The sequence below is a fragment of the Misgurnus anguillicaudatus genome, chromosome 3, assembly GCF_027580225.2.
Source record: "Misgurnus anguillicaudatus chromosome 3, ASM2758022v2, whole genome shotgun sequence".
Classification (NCBI taxonomy): domain Eukaryota; kingdom Metazoa; phylum Chordata; class Actinopteri; order Cypriniformes; family Cobitidae; genus Misgurnus; species Misgurnus anguillicaudatus.
Window position 1 is genome coordinate 13,082,213 of NC_073339.2, and position 17,406 is coordinate 13,099,618.

Below are 17,406 nucleotides of genomic sequence, written 5' to 3' on the forward strand. Positions count from 1 at the left end.
ACTCACATTGCTAATTAGAGCCCTGCATGGGCCGGAAATCTAGGCCCTGACCCGGCCCTGGCCCGAGACGCTTAGGCCCTAGCCCGGCCCTTGTCCGACAGCTTATCAGAATTCTCAGCCCGAGTCCGACCCGAGTCCAAACTTTTTAATTCTCCCCATAAGGAATCTGTGTCCGCATCACTGCATTGCGTGTGTTTGTGAGTAGACGTCTGTGCTGTCTGCTGTGAGGTTTTTATGAGAGAAACACAAACTTTTTAATAGCCTATTTAATATGTAAACTTGAATTTGAAATAAAACTTACTGCGGAGAAGTTAATGAGATCTCTATCGTCTCTCTTGCTACGTGACGTGACAATTATTTATTATTTAAAATCCGTTTACAAGATAAATATATAAACATTGTGTTGTTAAACTGATGAAATTATCTTGCTATACGCTACATTCATTATGAGAAGCTTTTTCTTTTTACTCTTACACTGTAGACAGTAATATATGTAATTTATATAAAACTCTATGGTCGTGAAAGCACATTATCCATTATCTGTTGGTTCATGTTGGTCCAGTTTAATTCAGGGTAATCCTTTAATAAAATGTATAATATAGTTATAAAATATTTTATTGTTTTGTAATATTCACAGCGCACATTCTCTCGGATCGTTTTAAAACATTTTAAATCATTCTGCAAAATTCCGCATAGATTTTGCAAAAGAAATCCGCAGAAATAGCAAAAAATAACTCCTTACACAGCTTGTACAGCTGTACTCTTGCAGCAATTAAAGCAGTTCAGTTTTGTTTTAAATGGCAAAATAGTTATATTTCTTTTTTATTAACATTTTAGAGCATTTTTTGTTTGTTAAAGTTTTTTATTATAAGCGGTTAGCAGCCGACAGCAAGTTGACGACATGTTTGATGAATTGAGCCTCTCAAATCAACACTTCACTTGCCTATAATAAACTATATAAAATATATATTTTCAGCATATCACAATGTTAGTTTAAACGTTTATTATAAACACACTATATTTTTAAAAAGCGAAGGCAGGTTGCTCTGCTGCTCGCAGTTGCAACGGGCGCAGAAATAAAAAAATAAAAAGGGCTATATAAAACGAAACGAAATAAACATGAAACAGAATAAACATGAATGTTGCCTTATCTAACAACTTCGCAATGCATATACATTTTTTTAAATGTAAGGACTTACCACAGAACATGGCTATTCATGTATCCATCCAACAGTTAAACTAAGAAAAAAAGTCGATCCATACACAAACAAGAAATAAAGACACAGCCTTCTTACACGAAATTAATACAGGGAGAAGTCTTTAATAGATTATGTCTTGGATGCTGTCTGCATAGATTATGTACAGTATCCAAGGTTTTAATCTAGTACTCCATTTATAATTTTTCCTGGTGCGCTGAAGGGTGCGCTGAAGGTCCTGCTGTTATACGCAACAGCTGCATTGTAAATGTGTGGCTGTGCGTAGCGGACTCATGCGGTAGGTTAAACGTCGTCCTATGTTTGTTTTGCAATCATCAATGTCTGTCAAAAGGTTCTTTTAATTAAATTGAAAAATATAAAAAGATGGAGAAGCCTAAATAAGCCCGAGGTCCGGCCCGCGTATCTGCTGTGACGTTAAAATTGGCCCGAAACCCGACCCGAAGGGCGTAAACAGGTCGGGCCCCGTTGGGCTCGGGCTGAAATACAGGGCTCTATTGCTAATATGATTGGCTTTGCATTTCTTTAGTCCCGCCTCTCTAACTCATATTGCTAATATGATTGGATTAGCATTTCTTGAGTCCTGCCTCTCTAACTCACATCACTTTATGATGGGCTTGTCTTTACTCGCTACGTGTGATAGGATGGTTTCACTTTGTACAACGCGCCAAAGTTCACTCAACAAGACGCACGTGATTATTCGGGCTACAGGTAAGTGAGGAAGAAAGTATTATTATACCCACTGTAACTGTTTCATGCACAAAAGAGTTGTGTCACATAATGAGTCAAGGACAGTGTTTTCACCAATACACGACAATCCCATGTTAACCTGAGGAGTTGCAAGCTTTTGTCAGCCTTTTATAAATGGGGTGGCAAGGTTATTTAGGGGGTCCATAATCCATGAAAGAAAATAACCCCAACATGGTAAAAACATGAATTCATGTCATGATTGCTGAATACTTTACATTACTGCACTGTGGTCATTACTTGCACAGATGTAGTCATAGTGTAAGGTTGCATTTTAAACTTAAACTATTTTTTTCACACTGATTAACTGTTTGTTAACGAAAAGAAGATTTAATGTGAACTACAGAAACGTTAATAAACGTTGTTCAGGAAACAGCGTGATATACATACCTACTTCAACACTGGGATTTTTTGGCAAAATTAAATTAAGAATTAAATATTAATTGCATATTCTTCAATGTTATAAAGTAAATATGGATTCATATGTGTTACAATGTGATTTTCTTTTTTTTGACAAAGACTTTGTTTTGTTTTGTTTGTTTGTTTGTTTGTTTATTAGGCTCTAGGACATAACGAATTGTTTACTATAGTACATTAAATTTGGTATGGCACCGGGGGTGGGGAGTCAGATGTCACTGAGTAAAGTGCATACTGAGTTGTCTGTTGTTTATGTCAAGTAAACGGTGATAAAAAGTTTTTGCAATGCGACCATTTAATTTATGTCCACACCAATGCCAGAATCAAACCTACGCCCTTGTTTTGGTGTGTAATAGCTCAATAATACAGTATGCTACTAAGACTGCATGTGAACATCCGACTAAAGTCTCAAATCTTATTGTGAGATAAAGAGCATCACAGTTTGATTTCAAGAATTTATTTCACTACGAATTCAATCACTGACATGACATTAATATTAAATATATCAAGTTTATATTTTGACAGAATGTTCTTTACATTATGTAGGATGATTTTTGTAGAAAACAGTAAACCACAAATAAATACTTCAGCTGGGATTTCACAGGCTGGGTCACAATTATATTTAGTCTTTGTCTAAGAATGTTGTATTTTCTCTGAATATTTGATTACTGTACTGTATTTTTCAATCAAATTTACATTCACACAATAAATCATCTTAGCTGCAGACATTGTAGGTCTCTATAAATACTGATAATTGTGGTCAAAACAATAGTAAACATTTTTGGAAAGCTAGGTTGGATTGTATGTTTGGTGCGAAATGGGTATGGTAGAGGGCCCAACACAATATTCTTTCATAGGGCCTAAAATTGCTAGCGGCGCCCCTGGTCAGAGGCGTCATGCCCATTGAAACTAAGGGGGCAGCTGCCCCCTCGGATTTTTGAGCCAAATGGATTTTGCAAGCAACCTCAAAAATAAAAAAGCGTCCATTAATCTTTTAATCTGTTTAAAATGCCCAAATTGTCAATTTTGTGCTGCATCCGTGTCACTTTTCAGAGTTTTGATAATGTTTTGATCGTGTACATTACTTTATTCTGGCGTCAGGCACTGCGTCTGCGTTCACGAGCTTAGCTGTTGCTGCTGGCTGCATTTGGCTATCTTAGGAATTAAAACGTGTAAGACACGCTCACAACATTTCCAAATCCCCAGTACGGTAATGTGTTGTTAACCTCCTCTGTGTAGAAATTGTATGGTTTAAAATGTGACCGTCTCCACCTTAGTAGCAGGGGCGGCGTTTGCGTATGGCAGGGTATGGCAGTTACCATACCCTAGCATTCAGAAAAAACACCAGAAATCAACAGGCTATAATGATGCTCATTAAAGATCATTTAAAATATTTTCAGTAGAATATATCTAAACATTGGTACATCACTAATAAGGATCATTTACACGTGTTTTCGACTTCATGCTATAACACTGGAACCGACAAGCGGATGACATCAACGTGCCGTGAAAGCGGTTTGAAATCAAACTCTTCTGATGATTCCTCGACTCACCCTCGCGGTACTTTGACGTCATCAGCCTGTCGTTCCTGCTGCGCAGCTTGAAGTCGAACACAATCTATAGTGAGTTTCGCGCTGCAGGAGGTCTCATGATGACCGCTGCTTTTATAATCTTTATTTTTAACATTTAAACAAACTCATGGTTCTACCCCACACTCGCGCTTTGCATATAGCATATTCCAGAAGTAATGATTTGCTCTGTGGATAAATAAACATGTTCTCTTCCACTGGGAATTGTTGCACGCATTTTTGTCCACTTGTGGAATAAAAACTGCACGATGACAAAAGGTAAGACTTGTTTTTGCATTTAGCTCTGTTATACTAAGAGTTTTATTTAGTGTTTTAGTTGGATATGTGTGCTCTATCACATCATTTAAAAGTCTTAATTGTGTGTTTAGTGGTTTTGGCGGTTGTCGTGACAAGATTTGTGAAGGGATGTCATAGTATGTTTTGTTTTGATATTATCTTGTTTTAGTTTATGTGTTGCTGGAGTTGTACTTAGTTAAGAATTATTTGAAAAGCATTTTAAATAACCATGATTTCTATTGTTCTATTGTTGTTGTTTTTCATTTGCATTGCTTCCGTATTGTTGTCAGTAAGTGTACATCCGTGCAATCGTAGTATGATTTTGTACAGGTTGGTGGAGTTTGTACACATATGTGGTTATAGATTCGTTATTTGAGAATGGCCTTCTTGTACGAAGATTTTTTTGCCAGTTGTTGTGAAAAATGCATTAATGACAGAATTAAACAAGTCATTAAACAAAACGTAAATAGGACACATGCCGTTTCAGATGTAAATATGATGCCAATATGTCATTAATCCGATTGAATAGTATTTGATATGAAAGTTAGTCAACACTTTTATTTTGGAGGTTTTTGCACTATGGCAGGGGCGTTTAGAATGTTAGAAATGTAAGTGCCATGGAAAAGACTGAAAGCTCTATAATATAATTTGTTTGATGTATGTGTATGTACAAATTTCTGTGAGCTTTGCACACTGTGCCCCCTTAAAAAAAATTGGTGCATGACGCCCCTGCCCCTGGTCATATGTTCTGGTAGGTGGGTGCGGTCCGGGAGAAGATCGCAATTATCAATTAGCAACCCGACCCAACTTCAAACGATCCAATCAGATCTCGATGGACAAATTCAAATCCAGCCCTGCCTTATTTCATTTCAGAAGCCGTTTTCACTCGAATATACGTCACCACGGGAAAAATTAGGCAATTGATTCTTCTGTTTCATTAATTGCTTAATCCAAAATGATGATCAATTGTAAATTATCACTGATTATCAATGATACATTTTTTTAACTTTATTTCCACCCTGTTCTCTTATCTATCCATATGATGTTTTTCTGCAAAAAGCATAGCAGATATATAACATATAACATTTGCTAGCAATTAGAAATTATTTTGTTTAAATACTTTAAATACTCTATTCTTTATATACACTCACCTAAAGGATTATTTAGAATACCTGTTCAATTTCTCATTCATGCAATTATCTAATCAACCAATCACATGGCAGTTGCTTCAATGCATTTAGGGGTGTGGTCCTGGTCAAGACAATCTCCTGAACTCAAAACTAAATGTCAGAATGGGAAAGACAGTTGATTTAAGCAATTTTGAGCGTGGCATGGTTATTTGTGAAGCCACAACATGCACAACCTTGAGATGGATGAGCTACAACAGCAGAAGACCCCACCGGGTACCACTCATCTCCACTACAAATAGGAAAAAGAGGCTACAATTTGCGCAAGCTCACCAAAATCGGACAGTTACAGACTGGAAAAATGTTGCCTGGTCTGATGAGTCTCGATTTCTTTTGAGACATTCAGATGGTAGAGTCAAAATTTGGCGTAAACAGAATGAGAACATGGATCCATCATGCCTTGTTACCACTGTGCAGGGCAGTTGTGGTGGTGTAATGGTATGGGGGATGTTTTCTTGGCACACTTTAGGCCCCTTAGTGCCAATTGGGCATCGTTTAAATGCCACGGGCTACCTGAGCATAGTTTCTGACCATGTCCTTACTTTCATGACCACCATGTACCCATCCTCTGATGGCTACTTCTAACAGGATAATGCACCATGTCACAAAGCTCGAATCATTTCAAATTGGTTTCTTGAACATGACAATGAGTTCACTGTACTAAAATGGCCCCCCCAGGTACCAGATCTCAACCCAATAGAGCATCTTTGGGATGTGGTGGAACGGGAGCTTCGTGCCCTGGATATGCATCCCACAAATCTTCATCAACTGCAATATGCTATCCTATCAATATGGGCCTACATTTCTAAAGAATGCTTTCAGCACCTTGTTGAATCAATGCCACATAGAATTAAGGCAGTTCTGAAGGTGAAAGGGGGTCAAACACAGTATTAGTATGGTGTTCCTAATAATCCTAAACTAAATTTAATGGTGTTCCCTAAATTTATGTTACATTTCGACTACAAATATGACCCACTTTCAATAAAGATGAATGTTTCTACCGATGAAATGTCCCTTTAACATTGAGATTAAGTGAGTATCTGGCCAATGTGAGCGTCTTTTTTATCATAAACCCTTTACACGCATCTGCAGCAGGCTCATATTTTGACATCACAGTTGATGCACATACGTTTACATGACACGCCAAACACATATTTTGAAATGACAAGCCACGCATATGATGGGCTACGTCAGTGCTTCTCAAATAGGGGGGCGGGACCCCCAGGGGGGGCTCGAAGCGACACCCGGGGGGGGGGGCGCAAGACCCCAGGGAAAATACTTTTTCAGGAAGTGATTTTTAAAGACATTACACCCCAATCACGCTGATAAGCCGCTTGTGTTTTTTATTATTATTTATTGATTATATTTAATTTTTCAGAATCAAATGGTCAAAAAATATTATACTTTAAACAAGGATTGATTTTTTTTCAGGCAAATTGATGCATTTTAAGTCTTTTCTGTTACAGACTAAAAAACAATGTTAATAAAGTTATTCTTTGTTGTAAGTTGATCGATATTTCTTTTTTTGTGTTTTCTTTTTGTGTTTTCTCAATGTTAATAAGGATACAATGTTTTGCAGATGTGTAATTTTATAGACAAATTATACTATTTACAGTGGCGGCGGAGAGTTGGGGGGGCGCGAAATGTTTACCTCTTCCTAGGGGGGGCGTGACAGAAAATAATTGAGAAGCACTGGGCTACGTACATGTTGTGACGAGCTTCACATCGTGCACCCCCAAAAAATAAGTCACTGGCCACCACTAGGCAGCTCTATACATTTTAAGACATTGTAAAGCGTACTCTTTGGATTTAAATTTAAACTAGAGCTGTGTAAACTGGATAACTTTCTCATCAGACTGTACAAAAGTCACTATAGAGCTGCGTTTATCCCGAGCTAATTTAATACACCTGCCTCTAATGCTTAAGTAATCCTGTGTTTGATTAGTGTGGTGGTAGTTAAGCTCTTCAGGAAGGTCAATTTCACTTTTGGAGAAAGTGCCTTGGAGAAATTGTCCATCTGCCTCCTATAGGGCATTTAAGTGTTTGAGGTTTTAGAGCCGGCATAAATAAAAAAACAATGTTACCCAAATATAAAATACTGTGATAATAATCTAAAGTTAACAATCATAACAATAAAGGTACTACAAGATGCTATAGAAGAACCATTTTTGGCTGCAAAAGGTCCATGAAGGTCCTTTAAGTAATCCATGCCTAAAAATTAAACTATTGGCTACACAGTCTAAGTATCCATTATGTAGGTATCAAGCGAGTTTCTTCACTGAGGAGAGGTGGGGATCTTGATCATATTTTACTCAAACGTAAAGCTTACTGGATACATAAATTGAGAACTCTTGCTCCTTACGGTCTAAATGTCAATTTTGATTCAACCTGTTTGCTATAAATGTTTTCTATTGACAAATGATGATGTTGTTTTGTATTTATTCTTCTCCTGTTCTAGTTGACAGTTTTCTTAGAATGATTAATTGATTGATTGTATATTTAATTGGGATTAATTGTATTCACCTATTAATGATTGTCTATTTATGCCCGCTGCAAAATTATGGGCTGTTTCTCAATATGCGTTCTTTAGCGATCTTGCGTCCTTGTGTCCTCGCTCTACGTCATTAACAGTCGAAGTTCAATTCCAATTTTCAAGAACGCAAGTACAGAGGACGCATGAATATATGAGTTCTTGATATCGAGGATGCATCGAGTGCAGACTTGCCCACTGAAATCTGGGGAGGTCAGGTGACCAGCAGGAAGATCGCACACAAGTGACCTTCTGAGTTCGTTTTTCCAAGGTCGCCTGGCAAGCCCGGTCTCCACGAGAACGCAAGTCCGTTCTTTGCGTTCTTGGAATTGAGAAACAGCCTATATCTTGACAAAGGCTTTGTGCCGAAACGTTGGTGAAACTTTCATATACCCATGAAGAAATCAAAAGATAAGAAAGACATGGTTATTTTAAGAACCTTTAAATGGCTGGTCAAAATGGTTCTATGGTATTGCTGTAGACGACCTTATGTAACTCCTTTATTGTTTTATATGACCTTTTGGAGAGGAATGACACATGATGTTAATAACCAGAGGTACATTCCCCGTTGTTTTTTATTAAGACAATGGGGTGGCAGTGACTCGGTGGTTCATGTAGGTTGTCTACAAACTGGAAGGTTGGTGGTTTAATCCCCGTCTCTACCTTACCAAGTGTCAAGGTCTCCTTGAGCAAGACAGCTAACCCCAGCTGCTCCCGACATGCTGGATGGCACCTTGCATGGCTTACACCGCCGTCGGTGTATGAATGGGTGAATGTGAGGCAAAATTGTAAAGCGCTTTGGATGGCCATTGGTCTAAGAAAGCGCTATTTTACTATTAAAAACCAAATACCTTAGACCTGTCGGCTGCATTCTTCATGTTTTGTAGTCATATGAATCACTGTTATTTATGTTTGGTTATTTTGGAGCAGGATGTCATACAGCGTATCAAGGTCTTAAAAAAAATGAAAATTCTGTTATCATTTATACTGTCATCTTGTTCAAAACCTGTATGAGAACACAAAAGAAGGTATTTTGATAAATGATGGTAAGCACACAGTAGACTGTGCTTATTGACTTATATAGTGGAAATAACAAATACTATAGAAGTCAATGGGTACTACTGTGTGTTTACCATCATTTATCAAAATAAATAAAGAAACTCATACAGGTTAAGAACAACATGTGGATGAATAAATAATAACAATTTAAAGTGTGGATGGTTAAATGAATAAAACACTTTATACTATAGATAAACATAATTGGCAGTACTGTCAAAACAAAACAAAACAAAACAAAACAAAACTGAAGGCATGTGGACTGACAAAAGAATTTAACAATTCACTCATAATAATAGGAGAGGGTTGTGACTTTGCTCCTTGTGACGTTCACTTTTGTTCTTAAGAGGTGTATCTCTAATACACATTGGTATCTTAGAGGTACAGTACAAACTGGTACCTCACAGGTACATATCTGTAAATGGTACATATTAGGAACATGTTTAAGAAGTACTATCAGTGACAACTTTTGTACCTTTTATTCTGAAAGTGAAGATAGTAAAGGCTTGAAACTTGTTGTATAATGTTGTATAATTTTATATTGTTCATCAAGTCTGTCAACTATCTAACAGCTGAGCTGTCATTGGTCCATTCTTGTATTAAAAAAAAGTAAAAGCATGAGCTCACTTTAAATACCAGCTCACCAGACTGGTACTCTACATTACAGATTGCCATTTATTTAACTTGTTTTCAACCTCAAAACACTGCATTTGGATTAACCAAGATTGTTGACTTTTCTAAAGTAAGCTAAAGAACATTTCATTTATTTTTTTATTACATGTACATATTTGTGATAAAAATTTGAGATTGTGCCTGATATAACTACTTTTGCAATGGTGGTATACCCACACACTTTATTCTTTTTCATAAAAAAGTTTTGTAATAATTTTGTGCTGATTTCTACAATATGCATTTTTTTATCACTTTTGTGATATTGAATATACCAGATGGGGACAATACTTAAGTATTTTTGCTTTCTAGATAAAAGTAAATTTTCAAGTAATTTTTTTCTTTGGAAAACATATATTCCAAAGCATATTATCATAATTTTTACTCCACTACATTTCATAATTTCAAGTATATTTAATATTTAAGTACATTAAACATCAAGTCAATTTTTTACTTTCACTTAAGTAAAAAGTACTTTTACTCAAGAAAAGTAAAAATACACAATTTATATGTATTTAAGTATTAAATACATTTTAATATGCAATATAAAAGGAATACACAGTATGATTCTATGCTTTAGAATGTAGTAAACATTTATTAGTATAGTAAAGTACATTTTTTCCCAAGACAAACACTCTGATAAAGCACAGATGCTTGGAAAATGTAACAAAAATGCAAAAAGTAGTGTCCACCTCTGCAATGATGGTATACCCACACACTTTATTCTTTTTCATAAAAAAGTTGTGTAATAATTTTGTGCTGATTTCTAAAATATTTTTTAATCACTTTTGTGATATTGAATATATCATAATGTTTTATTAAACCTGTTAATATACATGTAGTGCCTCTTTGTTGTCTATACATAACTACATTGAAAATAGTTATACTTAGATTCTGTTATCAGACGCACCTCCCATGTGGATTTTTTTATTTATTTTATCATCCACTCAATCTTTCTATTTTGTTTCAATTGAAAATGTGCCCCTCTGCTCATAGTGTAAGTAATTATAAAAGTGGTCATAATAATAAATAAAATATGTTACCATTGCCGCTAACAACAATGATAATACAAAATTTTTATAACAAACTTGTAAAAAGTAGCTGAAAGATGCGTGATAAAAGGGGTCTTAATGTGGCACTGCCGATCCGTGTTTGCGTCAGCGCATGAACTTGAACACAAGTGAGAATTATTAGGACTAAACCGCAGTGTCTGAACTGCATCGGCTACATCAGTAGCTGCATGACAGGTAATGAGAAACATGTAAATGTGTTAAAAAAAAATGAAATAAATGTGGCGGCAAGTGAGTTAAGCTTAGTTAATTACAATAAACGTTTACCTCGACTGCTACCGTATTTTTGACAAACAATATTCGATTTGTTTTTATCTAAGTCAGTTAAATAATATGATTAGGATGTCCTCGGGTGCATCTTTAAATACTACCATTCCAGTGAGTATTAGTTTTCTTTTAAATTAACATATTTAAGTTTTAGCCTATATTTTCATTTATAACAAATATCGTTGGTTTTATTATAATAAAAGAAAAATAACATGTTAAAGCCGAGGTTACTGTAGCAAAAGCTGTTAATTCGTTGTTAAGTTTTTATCTTATCTTTTATCAATAAAAACTGGTTTTAAATATCAAAATTATTCAATATAATTTTAAGAACTTTACTTATTTTCATTTTGTGTCGAAAAAAAATAAAGTATATATTTAGTAATATTAATATTTATTAATTAATATTTTTGATTTACTGATGTGTTACGCATTAGTGTCGGTTACAAAAGAAAGTAAACCTTTTTTGTCCTTTCGCCCCGTGCTGTGCACGTCACTGATTAGAAATGTGTTTGATAATAAACTTTTGTATGTCTTTTTTTTAAGGATATTACTAAAACAAAAGAGCAATGGAGTGGAGAATTATATTTGCTGTTCTGTGCCTATTTGGTAAGTATCTTGCCACAATACCAAATCACTTTTTAGCATCTGCTCATTTTACATATAAAGCAATTCAATAAAATTTTAAAGATTTTAAATTATTTAAATAGTTTTTTTTTATTGTTAAAATTAATACCAGAGAGTTTGAGAATCATTGGTAGCTGTGCTAGGGCAGCAGTTTTTTTACAGCAGTCATTCAACCTCATTCTTTAGGGAGCAGCAGCATAACACATTTTGTATGTCTGCCTCATTTGACACACCCTAGTTTCTGTTAAGTAAAGATTACTAACAAAATATGCAGTTCTGCAGTTCTCACGAGTGACAATTTTGCTGTATTAATTAATGTCATACCAACATTAGTGGTGTAATAAATTTTAATTTATTTTAATATCATTCATATTACGGCTGTTTACACCTGGCATTAACATGCGTTTTCATCGATCAGATCACAAGTGGACGACATTAATGCCAGGTGTAAATGGTGTTCAAAACATTTTGAGCTCGTCCACTTTGAACCACTTTCGACCACATTCAGAGGTAGGTGAAAACCCAGCAAACATTGGTCCGACCGCAACGTCGTGTCCCTGGCCAAAAATAGTCGCGGTATGACGGCTCAAATCGGTGAAAATATGTAACACAGAACATTTCATAAAAATGCATTCAGATACATTTGTACATGTCTATAGTTCTATGGGGTTGCATGTATAATTGTTACTTTGACTTTTACTACGTGTGCTTCAATATTTATACCCTGTTGTGAATCGGTTGTAAGAGGACGTCACTAGGTGACGTCTTTTACACGTGCATTTATAGTCCATCATGACCCTCTATAAAAAATCATAAACCTTCTATAAAGTCATTGTGAAATATGCAAATGCTGTGCCTACACCTTGGTTAATACTGCAATAATTAATTTAAGTGCAAAAAGTATTTTTTAAGAGGTTGTGAATAGACGTCCACTAACGTCTTTTACACGTCTAGACTAGACTAGTAGGAAAAAAACAGAACTATCTTTATGAAATACACGATTTGTATACAAAGTAAATATATTAACTTTATCTTGTTTAAATAAATTATAATCACAAAGTGCCCAGTGTGATTGCAAAGCCACACTGCATTTTAGTCATTATTCCAACCTGTGTATTATTGAATGTATGCATATAAATGTAAAACAGATACATATCCGGTCACCATTTAGGTCTGAGTTGGATGTAATTTTAAAAACTGCTATTAATTTAAGAAATATTGTGATAATCTGGGGATATTACAAAATCCCGCGATAGGACAGATTATCTCGCGAGAGAGTGGTGACGTCACGCGTTCTTCCGGAAGTTCACATTCAAACACGAGGAGCGTTGGGTAAGTACATTGTGTATTATTTGATTAACGTGCTTAAGTTTTACTTGTTTGACACGAAGGCTCCGAAATAAACGTTGCCAGAATTGTCCACACTGAGTATTGCAATAATTAGCTAGAAGGCTAAAAGCTAACGTACTTTGAACTTATACATGGTATAAAGTATGTTTAAGGATACAGTCAAAGTAACTTATTAATGTAGCCTCTTGAAAGTCTCTTTCAGAAAGTAAATTATCTGAAAAATAAAAGTTATTTGGCATTAATGGAATTACAATGATTTGATTGCCTAAACATTGCACATGCAAAACACTAAATACTGTTCTGCATCAAAAGTTCAGCAGAAGTGTTTGTTTGATTAACTTCCTTTGCTTTTGTTTTGTACAAAGGAAAAGCAAAACCTCATCCAAATAAAAATAAACAAGCTGTTAAAGGCACTGTGTCCTACACAGACCCTCCAAAATATAACCACCCAAGTCAGGTAAATGCCTCAGTTTGAAAATACATTAACAAATTGGAGTTGTTATTGTGGAGTTAATATCATTAATTACAATTTCGTTTTATTTACAGTTGAAGGTCAACACAAACCAAATAAAGATGTGCATTCTACAAACAATAAAAAAAGGTATGGAAAACTGTAGATATGAATTTTTGTAGATATGACTTAAACAGTCTACACATTTGTTAATGTTCTAATGTTTCATATGTCCTTGTTTGTGCTAAAGATCAAGTTTTGTGTCCACCACACTTAGATGAGGCGTGCCCGACCCCTGACTTTGTCTACCCTACATTAAGTTGTAAGTTTTTGACTGCTTTTGCTTAATACTACGAAAAAACATGATTCTTTCAAAAATGACTTTTATATATTTTGATATGAAACTCAAAAATGTATATAAATTGTTTTGGTGTATTTTGTTTACACAGGCACACTTCATGACAGTAAACATCGGTATCACAATGGTGTGATTGATCTATACCCTAGAATAAGCTGTGACACTATGAGACGTACGTGCTACTGATGCTTTTTTTTGGTGCATTCCCACACTATACAAACACATTGCTTGGCTCCTAAGTGCATACACTTTTGCCTTTATAATGTCATTCTCATTTTTAGGTAAAAATGTATTCCATGAGTCAGGGTTTTGCCTGAATGTCAACATAATATCCAAAAACTTTGATATAAAAAGTGATTTATTTTAATATTTTACACTACTATGTATTTTTTAAACTACATTGTGCATGTGTATGTTTATTGTACTTAATGAAATTACATGCAAGGTGTCATGCAAGATTTTACATTAGTGACAACAAAGCTAAGAGTATAAACATATTTACATTTCTCTGAATCTGAGTTAATAGTTACAAATGCAGAGCTCATAATATCTGTCATTGCTCAACCACAAAGACCTAAAAGTACAGCCAGCTGATTTCATAACTAATGCAGTATTACACTGTGAAGTGATTTACTGTTAATATTTTACACTACCATATAATTAACTCTATTTGTACAGGTGAGGTAACACAACGAAAAAATTACCGGATGGAGACTACCTGATTCTTCACCTATGGCCTCAGCTTCAAATGCAACATGTAAAAAATGCTATATGACTGTGTATTTTGCATTATGAATACATCAAATATGTTGATAACAAGGTGATCTGCGTAAGTTGTGACATAAAGACTATGTATATATATTTCCATCTATCTTTCTATAACATTATTTCAATTGTTTTCACATTTAGGTCCAGCAACTGTCTGAGTTGGTGGATATTCTGTCAGAGACTGCGTGAACAACGTTATGACTCTTGATTTGTGTAATCCTGCATAATATTTAAGGAATATATATTGATTACCACCATAATTAACCCAGCTATTTATATTACTTCAATTCAGGATTTAATCCGTCACACATCACTTGTTGAGAAGTTTTAATGTTCGTAATGACTTAAACAGTCAGCCATACTGAAAACAAGAAATCAAAACATAATTTCAGTGTAAGCCGTTACTTGTCACCCAAAGTTAGGGATGAGGATATAGTTCATAGCACTTGTTACATGGTAGATGAAACAAGTGAAGTTGTGAAGTGTTAACACATAGTGTATGTTTAAACATTGTATGCAATTGCTCATTACTGTTAATTGTGATTTATTGACCTTTTAGGTTATTTGTCTAAGGTGAAGTAATCTTACATTTCTTTCACAGAATGATGTCAAATTGTCTTATGGCAAAGTTCAATATGAGGGGTGGTGGACATCTGGAAAAGAAGTCTTTTAAAGGCACACCTTTGTATTATGTTATTCAAGGTAATTTGGGGAATGTTGATCTAAAAAAACTTGTTCTTGTATATTGATTGTAATTTTATTGTTATGCTTGATCTATTCAGGGGACATCACAGCTCACCTGTCTTTATCAGAAATATCCTGTTCATTTTTTGACACACCTAGTTAAGGGTCTTTCTCAAGGGCACCACAGTGGTTTTGTAGAGGGAGGGGACAAATGCTGTATCCCCCACAACTGATCTAACACTTATTTAAAGCAGAGCATATTTTGTACAATAATATATATAATATTAATATATCATTTTAGCTGTAGACCATAAATATTTTGAAAGTAAGTGCATGTCATTTACCTCAAAATTTTAATTGTATTTATTTTAAAAAGAAACATATTCTTCTCTTCCTTCAGATGCTGTGAAGAGGTGGAGCCCAAATGCCACAGACTCGGAAATAGATGCAGCTATGGCAGACCACCTCAAGCACGCTCCAGGAAGAGCTGGGGGTGGTGGATCCAAAAAAGCCAAACAGCTGTGATGTGTTAAAGAGAGAGTTCACCAAAAAAGGAAAATTGTTATAATTTTCTTATCCACATGTTTTAAACCTGTATACCTTTATATTTTCTGCTGAGCACAAAGATTGAAGAATGTTTGTAACTTCACAACCAATTAACTGTCAATATTTTTTTTACAATTGTAGTAATGGGTTGTGGGATCTGCTTTGTTAAAAACATTCTTTCACATATCTTTGTGTTCAGCAGAACATAGAAGGGTATACAGGTTTGAAACATGAGAGGGAATAAATGACTAAATATTAATTTTTGGGTGAACTATCCCTTTATAGAAAGTGTTTTGAAGTTGTTATTATAGTTAAATGGTTAAAAAAAATAAAAAGTGCTAAATCAGAACATGCTTCTTTTTTTGTTATGGCCACAAATAATGTATTCTTTAATGTGTTTGTGAAGTACACGTGGTTAAAACGGTTTATGGACGTTCAGGTCTGACTGGACCAATTTTGAACTGATTTTGAACCTTTGTGAATATGTGTTAAACCTCAATACAATTGATTGCCTTTCACGATGTTACACAATGGGTGTATATTCATTTTATATGCATACATTTAAACTATGCAGCAACACATTTAAACATCCAGAAGACGGCACATTTAGACGTCCAGGGACGGGCAGAAAAGACGTGTAATTCACGGCCAAATGACGTCAAAGACGTCCGCTCAACTTTAATTTAGGGTATTTTTCAACCGCGATGGGACGTGACGAAGGGTCGTCTTTTCAACGGTCATAAAACGTCCACATGTTTGCTATATGAGGGCTTAAAACATATATTTAAACTATGCAGGAACACATTTAAACATCCAAAATACGGCGCATTTAGACGTCCAGGGACGTGCAGAAAAGACGTGTAATTCACGGCCAGATGACGTCAAAGACGTCGGCTCAACTTTCATTTTGGATATATTTTTCAACGCGGACGGGACGTGACGAACGGACGTCTTTTCAACGGTCATCACACGTCCAAATGTTTGTTGGGAACCCTTTCGATCGGATTGCTTTTGTAGTGTAAATGCACATGTGGTTGAATGTGTTCGAACAGCCACATGCGACCGCCTTTTCTCCGCCCATTTAATCTGAGGTACTGAACACATTGTTTTACATCTTTTCTGACTTCTGGTGCGAACACACAGTGTGCAGCACTATTTTTAGCCTTTCATTGATAAAACTAAAGCGGCTGATCTCCGCAGTTTCATTTTGCGAGTGTGTGAAAGTTGTGAGATCCTATTTCATCAATTGCACTGAAAATTAAGAGAAAGCTCTAACATATGCATGTACGAAACACTGTGCAGCATGTTTACTTAAAACACAAGCAGCGGACTCTGGCATAATATTAGTTTGCGTCTATATAAACTCATCATTACTCCTGCTCGCGTTTAAATGCTAAATATAGCATGGTACACTGTGTGTTCGCGTCAGAAGTCAGAAAAGACGTAAAACATTGTGTTTAGTACCTCAGATTAGATAAATGGGTGGAGAAAAGGTGGTCGCGTGTGGCTGTTCGAACACATTTAACCACATGTGCGTTTACACTACAAAAGCAATCCGATCGAAAGGGTTTTCAACTACCTCTGAATGTGGTTGAAAGTGGTT

General features: G+C 35.4%; 1 protein-coding gene and 1 long non-coding RNA gene across 5 annotated transcripts in view; both read left to right on the top strand.

Moving 5' to 3' along the window:
* The window catches only part of LOC129445276 (uncharacterized), an 88,828-nt gene that overhangs the window by 54,491 nt on the left and 16,931 nt on the right, over window positions 1-17,406 (top strand). The gene's annotated exons all lie outside the window — the stretch shown is intronic.
* Window positions 14,994-16,321, top strand: LOC141359359 (uncharacterized). The gene is made up of 2 exons (XR_012365801.1): window positions 14,994-15,275; window positions 15,658-16,321. It is a non-coding gene; the product is annotated as an uncharacterized lncRNA (long non-coding RNA).